Source organism: Neovison vison, chromosome 4 (genome assembly GCF_020171115.1).
Source record: "Neovison vison isolate M4711 chromosome 4, ASM_NN_V1, whole genome shotgun sequence".
Taxonomy (NCBI): Eukaryota; Metazoa; Chordata; class Mammalia; order Carnivora; family Mustelidae; genus Neogale; species Neogale vison.
This window is the reverse complement of record NC_058094.1, coordinates 87669895-87678028: the sequence shown is the minus strand read 5'-3', so window position 1 is coordinate 87678028 and position 8134 is coordinate 87669895. Positions and strand designations below refer to the sequence as shown.

Below are 8134 nucleotides of genomic sequence, written 5' to 3'. Positions count from 1 at the left end.
TGCCATGCAGGTGGCCCTGAACAACTGCAGGGCCATGACGCAAACTCAAGACTGGGCTGGGACCCTGGCCAAAGCCCATCCAGAGTTGTGAGGCGATAATGGATGTTGGATCCCTGGGAGAGGCCATGCTAAACAGGCAAGAGTACTGAAGGAAACCGTGTGACTAGCAAACCCTGGCAGCGATTGCTGCTGACCATGATTCCAGGGAAGGTGCTCTATAAACTTCACGAACACAAGGAGCATCTCTCTCCCCGAGGCCACACTGGAACGCAGATGGTCACACTCCTGCTAGGCCTCCACTCACACCTTGAGGCACATCTCCCGGCTGCCAGGGATGAGCTGCTAATTGTCGCCAGGATTCTCACCATACCTTGGGGCAGGGCCCTTTCCCTCCCAGGGCCTTATATGCAAGCCTGAAGAATGATGGGCTTTGGAACACAAGGGGGACACTGCACAACTGTCGAAGAAGGCTAAAACAACCCATGCCGTGTACCACAGCCAGGATGGGGTTCAGAGAGTGATGCTGGCCAAAACCCTGCCCCTTGGGCCACGATGAGGCCTGAGGGAACCTGGGACCACACCTTAACCACACCTTAACCCACCCTCAAGCTCACCCTCCACTCCGGCCTTGGGGATGGTCTCCACAGTGCCATGGGACTCCCCCCTTCCATCGCCCTGGCTTGGAAAGGACTGTGACCACAGCCTAGCCCTGAGGGAGCCCTGGATTTGTCTTACCCAACTGATGCTACACTGAGTAGCTACACTCGGGCTGGAGCCCAGGAGGACACGGTACCTCAGGTAGCCTCAGCAGCTGCTGCACCTCAGGTAGCCAAACCAAAACCAGAAAAGCAGACCCAATGGTGTGCAGCCCCCAAGCCCAGCTTGAAGCCTGAGGCTTGCCCCTATGCCAGCACACCCCTCAGCTGCAGGTTGGATCCTGCACTTCCATGTAATTGTGCCCTCAGGTTCTCGGGGCTCCAACTTCAACTCTCCCCCGGATGTGGCACCGACAATCCTCAAAGCCGATTGTTCCCGAGGCGACAATGGATTTGGGACACAGGATCAACAGCAGGTGTATAGGGCCAGGCTAAAGAAGGAAACTGGGCCCGACATCCATCCCTCCTGGGTGATGCCTGTGTCCACGATTCTAGTGAAGCCTCCCTCTGAAAGAAACACAGGGAGCATCTCTTTGAGGCCAAATGGGAAGAAAGATGCTGAACCTGAAGGCAGCCCTCATCTGAGGTCTTGGGGCCTTTCTGCGTGCAGCCTTCCGATCTATGCCTCCCATCTCCCTGATTCTCACCCTACCCCTTGCCATGGCACCGGCCCTCCCTCAACTGGAGTCCTCAGCATGAGGAACGATGGGATTTGGGACCCAAGCCCGCACAGGACCCATCCTCCCAGAAAGCAAGAAGGAATTCATTCCTCCGGGAACCACCAGGGTGGAGCTCAAAGAATGGTGCTGATGCCACTCTGCCCCACGAGGGCAGGGTGAGCTTGTCCTTGAGGCCACACCCCAGACAAGCGCTTCACCCTCCAGCTCTCCCTCCCTTCAGGCCTCTGCTCTCAAAGTGCATCCACACTCACAGTGGACCCATGCTTCCTGCTCCAGGGGATGAGATGAATCCCAGAGCAGCTGTGGTAGGGAGTGTTCCAGAAACAGATCCCCCAGAGGGTACAGCATTTGACTCACCTCAGGGAGGAAGGTTGTCCCCCAGGAACACGGCAGGGAAACCAGCCACCTGCAGCCATGGCTGCTGCTGCCTATGACCCAGCTCTGAGGGAGCATGGATTTGGCTCACCTAAGCTACGCTTCATCATCAGTCTCAGGCCAAGAGAAGGAAAGTGTGCCACTTGCAACCACCTTGTACAGCTGGACAACAGCCCCACACCTGAAACTATGCCACACTGGGAGTCTCCGTCTGAGGTCAAAGCCAACACCAGAGTTTCACTTTCCCTAGGGCACTCCTTTCATCCTTCACCAAAAGATTGTACATTTCCAAGCAGTTGGACCCTAACAATGATGGCACTAGGGCCCCAAGGGGAGCCCCAGCTGTGGCCATCCCCAAAGCTGAACCATATCTGTGAGGCGACCCTGGATTTTGGATACCTGGGGAAGGCCCTGCAAAAGAAGTTAGATCAAAGAAGGAAAGCTTGGCACTTGCAACCCTGGTGGATACTGTGGCTGTCCACGAGCCTAGGGAAGTCATTACACAGCAGGAAGTCAAGGAGCAATTTGCTGCGGCTAAACTAGAATTCAGATGCTCACACTAATGGTAGCCCTCGACTCTCACCTCAGGGCCCTTCTGTGTACAGCCGTCTGATCCATGCCTCCCGTCTCCCCAGGTCTCACCCTGAGGCTTGCTTTACATGGCACCGGCCCTCCCGCCACTCCAATAGACAGTGTGAGGAAGGACAGGATTTGGAACCCATGACCAGTGCCAGCCAATCCTCCAAGAAAGCAAAAGGAAGCCGAGCCTCAGGCAACCACAAGGGAGCAGCTACTAGCTTGTCTCAGAAGCCATACTGCCCCTCATCCACAAGGTGGGCCTGTCTCAGGACCAAAGCCTCATCTTGAGCTTTACCCTGAATCTTGCCCTCAATTCAGGCCTCAAGACCAGGCTCCACACTCACAGTGGATATATGCTTCTAGCTACAGGCCGGACCACAAAACCTAGCCATGAGAGACTGGCTGTGGAAAGGACTGTGCTGGAAAAGCAGAGCTCTGAGGGGGTCCAGCATTTTACTCACTTCACCGATGCTGCAGAATTCCTCAGGAATGGGGTAGGAAAGCAAGCCACATGCAGCCATGGTTGTTGCCACCTGAGACCTAGCTCAGAGGGAGCATGGATTTGGCTCACCTAACCTATGCTAGATCATCTGACAGGAACAGAGATGGAATGTGGGCCACTTCTAGCCTATGCATTGTGCTTGAAGGTTGGTAGCACATACATAATTTTTGGCACAATATACTAGATTGTGTATTTCCTTATAGCTGTCTCCCCAACCCTTCTTCCAGTCATAGTACCTTACCATTTTTGAAGGCCTTAGCCAGCTATAGCTTCCTTTGCCTGGGAAAACAATAAAGCTATTTTTACTCATTATTCCAAACTCTATCTCTGTCTTTTATTTAGGCCGTGAAGCACAAAGGTCAGTTTTCCACAGCACACTCAATCATTTAGGAGCATCAATTAATACTACAATGAGTTAGCATTACACATCTAGCTCTGTGGCTAATATTACAGACACTGAAAACATATGTGGTGAGGATTTAAGGTAACTGATAATTTCTCACACTTGTGGGAATGAAAGATGGTCCACTCTCTTAGAAAAGCTAAACCACAGTTAAACATTTGCCAATCATGTGAACGGTTGTTCACATTCCTTTCTTAAGTATTTATACAATATGTCCACACAACAATCTGCTCATGAATTTCAACATAACTTTATTCACAATGGCTAAACCCTGGAAACTACAGAGATATCCATTAATAGGTAATGTGCAGACAGAATATATCAATTTACTTAACAACAAAAAAGCCTGAACTGGTGATCCATGTAGTGATAGGGATAGATTAAGAATCCTTAGGCTGCACTAGCTTCATTTGTATGCACATCTATGAAAATGCATTTGACTGTACAGTTTATCTTTTTTAATTTTTATTTTTTTGCGAAAACACTTAGAATGTGTTCTCGCCCTCTTACTCCACCAAAGGAGAACAATCATCAGTGGCAATTGGCTGTTTGGTTCTTGTATTTGGTTGGTTTGTTTAAAGATTTTATTTGAGAGAGAGAGAGCATCAGAGGAGAGAGGTGAGTGGGAGAAGCAGACTCTCTGCCGAGCAGGGAGTCTGATGTGGGACTTGATCTTGGGACTCCAGTATCATGACCTGAGCCAAAGGCAGTTGTTTAACCAACTGAGCCACCCGGGCACCCATAATTGGCTGTTTGGAAAGAACACCTAAATCCAGCTTCAGGCTCAGGAGAGAGCACTCCTCTTCCTGCTCATGGTTTCAGGTACTCTACATGTTCAGAAAAACTTCTCTAGCAACAAACTGTAGAAATGATCCGCAAACATAGTCTCTTTTTTTAACATAATACCTATTGGATTTATTTCATTATTTTTTATTATGTTCAGTTAGCCACTGTATAGTACATAATTAGTTTTGATGTAGTGTTCAATGATTCATTAGTTAACTATAACACCCCGTGCTCATCATAACACATGCCCTCCTCAAAGTATAGTCCTAATTGTACACTTTAAAGTAATGCAGGCTACTGTACATAAATTATACCTCAGTAGCATTCATGTAATCTACTGTATTTCTCCATAGCAGCAGTGAGCATTTAGAAAATTAAATTTTCTTTTCTTTTTTTAAAGATTTTATTTATTTACTTGACAGACAGAGATCACAAGTAGGCAGAGAGGCAGGCAGAGAGAGGAAGAAGCAGGATCCCTGCTGAGCAGAGAGCCTGATGCTGGAATCGATCCCAGGACCCTGGGATCATGACCTGAGCTGACAGCAGAGGCTTCAACCCACTGAGCCACTCAGGTGCCCCTGAAAATTAAATTTAAAAAAAAATGGAAATGTGTGGTTGCATGGAGTTTCCTCAAAAAGTTGAAAATAGAGCTACCCTATGACACAGCAATTGCACTACTGGGTATTTACCCTAAAGATACAACCGTACAACCGTGGTGATCCGAAGGGGCACATGCACCCGAATGTTTATGGCAGCAAAGTCCACAATAGCCAAACTATGGAAATAACCTAGATGTCCAAATGGATAAAGAAGATGTGGGGTATATATATATATATATATATAAAATGCTATATATTATATATATATTATATATATGCATAATATATATATTATGCTGCCTTCAAAAGAAATGAAATCATGCCATTTGCAACAACATGGATGGATGGAACTAGAGGATATTATGCTTAGCGAAATAAATCAATTGGAGAAAGACAACTATCATATGATCTCCCTGATATGAGGAAGTGGAGATACAACATGGGGGGGTTGGGGGTAGGAAAAGGATAAATGAAACAAGATGGGATCGGGAGAGAGACAAACCATCAGAGACTCTTAATCTCACAAAACAAACTGATTGTTGCTAGGGGAGGTCGGGAGAGGGTGGTGGGGTTATGGACATTGGGGAGGGTATGTGCTATGGTGAGTGCTGTGAAGTGTGTAAACCTGGAAATTCACAGACCTGTACCCCTGGGGCTAAAAATACATTATATGTTTATTAAAAAATTTTTAAATGTTTTAAAAAGTGGAAATGAAATTCAGTAAACACAATAGAGATTCGTATCCATAATCATTAAATCCATAAATATACATATACCCTGAAAATTATTGCTGAGGCAAATCAAAGGAATGCTAAATAAATAAAAAATATATATATCACATTCATAGATAAGAAGACTCAGTGTTGTTGGAATATCAAACCAGCATTATTCTGATTCATGCTGGAATAGGCATTTTAGTGGGAAATTTACAAGGTAATTCTAAAATGTATATGGAAATCATGGTACCTAGAATAGCCCAGAGAATTGTAGACATTTACTATATTTCAAAACTGATCTTACTGTTACAGTAAATGAGGCAATACATTATAGTGTAAGTAAATGTAATGTAAAATATATCAATATGAGAGAGTAGAGTGAGAAGTTTCCTCATGCACATATACAAGTTTTTAATTTTAATTTTATTTTTTCAATTATTTTTTATAAGATTTTATTTATTTATGGGAGAGACAGAAAAAGTGAGAGAGGACATGAATGTGGTGAGGGGCAGAGGGAGAAACAGACTCCCTGCTCAGCAGCAGGGAGTCTATGCAGGGCTCAATTCCAGGACTCTGGGATCATGACCTGAGCTAAAGGCAGATGTTTAACCAACTGAGCCACCCAGGCACCCCAATTTTTCAATTATTTTGCTTTTAAGTAATCTTTACATACAACATGGGACTCAAACCCACAACTCTGAAATCAAGTCACATGCTCCACCAATTGAGCCAACCAGACGCTCTTCGGTTATTTGATTTTTTAAATAAAGTCACAAATACACATCATTAGAATGAAAGACTTTCCCTAAAAATAACTGGAATGAATGAATATCTATATAAAAATAAGTTAATATTAAAACCTACTTCACACCATACATTGATGTTAATTGGAGTTGTGAAGCTAAAATTATAAAGTTTTGAAAGAAAAGTAGAAATATTTTTATGATCAAGACATAGGCAAAGATTTCCTAGACATAATACTAAGGCACTCACCATAGATAAAAAAAAATTGATTAAACTGGATTTTATAAAATATTAAATATTCAGCTTATCATAAATTACTATTGAAAAAGTGAAAAGATAATCCATTGTCCAGGAATAATTACTTACAATACCCGTAGCTAACAACAATCCTACCCACAATATATAAAGAACTTACACAAATCACATAGAAAATTATAAAAACCTAGTTTATTAATGAAGAGAAGACTTGAAAAGGCATTTCATAAAAGAAGGTATCCAAATTACTAATAAGATTTGAAAACCAAACTGAGCATACCAGGTATGTGGGAATGTAGAGAAACTGAAATTGGCCTATATTTGGCAGGAAATGTAAAATGATGCAACTACTTTGCAAAAGTCTGTGCCAGTTTCTATTCTTTTTATGCCTAGGTGTATGTACCTAGGAGAAACAAGTGGATGCCTCCAAAAAAACCAATTCATAGAGCCACCTAGGTGATTCATTCCATTTATTGAAGGACTCTAAAATCTCAGCTCAGGTCTTGATCTCAGGGTCATGAGTTCAAGCCCCATTTCAGGCTCCACACTGGGTGCAGAGCAAAAAATTATACATGGTTCTTCATAGTTACTTTATGCATAATATTTCAAAAATAGAACTGTCCACCAAAAAATTGGATAATCAAATTGTGCTGTAATCACAAAACAATATTTCTTGGCAGCATAAAGACCAAATGGCTGACATGTAGCTAATTTAGGATTGACTCTCAAAGTCAGCTATCCAGCGGAAAAAAAAACCATGGAACAAAAGAAAACATACTGCATCATTCCACTTATAGGAAGTGTAAGAATAAGCAAAATTAGTCTATGGTGAGAATTCAGAATGTGTTTATGTTTGAAGATGGATACTGACTGGCAAGTAACAAAACAGAACTTTGGGGGGTGGAGGAAGATGTTCTACATCTTGATCTAGAAGGTAATTACACAATACATACACATGTTAAATTCATTGAGCTATATGCTTGATTTTTGTGCATTTTGTTCTATGTAAATTCTACCCCAATAAAGAACTGTTAGAATTAAAAAAGAGAGAGATGATAAAGCCTAAAAGAATGTAACAAATAACAGGGAATATGCAACAAATACCGAACATGTAAAGAATAAGAATCCCAAAGCAAAAGAATAGAATGAACACCAAAAAGCATAATTTAGTGACAAAAAGGTAGCGAAAATTGACAGTTCAAATAGTATTAAAATGGCATCTTGCTGCCTGGGAAAAGCCTTCCAGAGCAACAAACACTGAGCTTCCAGCAAAAGTGCTATTATTCACTATGGGTACAATATTGGCTTCTTTTTTGGGGTAGTGAAGATATAGGTAGATTTGGATATAGAAGATTTAGATAGGGGGTGACAGTTTCACAATTTTTAAATAGACTAAGAAAACCACTGAACTAACACAAAAATTTTATGGGTTTTATGATATATTGATTGTTATAAATAATAATAAAATAATAATAATAATAAAGCAGTATGTCTTTGCAAATGCCCATGCCCTGTATTTTTATTAAGCACTGTGTCTCACATTAATGGACAGTTGCCAGAATATGATACTATTAACCTGTTCTGAAGTTATTTTTTAAATATAAAAATTTAATCCAGGAGGTTTTGGGCAAAGTGAGGTATAGGCAAAGGAAGAATAAGAGCGAATTGGAAAATGTGAGAAGGAGGCTTGGGGTAAGAGAGGGACTCTACCTGGCTCCAGTACATATAACAAGGGGACCATGGTCCAGTTATAAACTCTCTCTGTGCCTTGGTTTCTTCTTCTGCAAACCAGGAAAAAGTAATGCTTTCTTCACAAGTTGATTGTGAAGACTAGAAGTC

At 42.7% G+C, this 8134-nt stretch overlaps 1 pseudogene; it reads right to left on the bottom strand.

Annotated features, from left to right (window-relative positions):
• Window positions 1-3912: 3912 nt before the first annotated feature.
• LOC122905620 lies at window positions 3913-4089 on the bottom strand (annotated as a pseudogene).
• Window positions 4090-8134: the final 4045 nt, after the last annotated feature.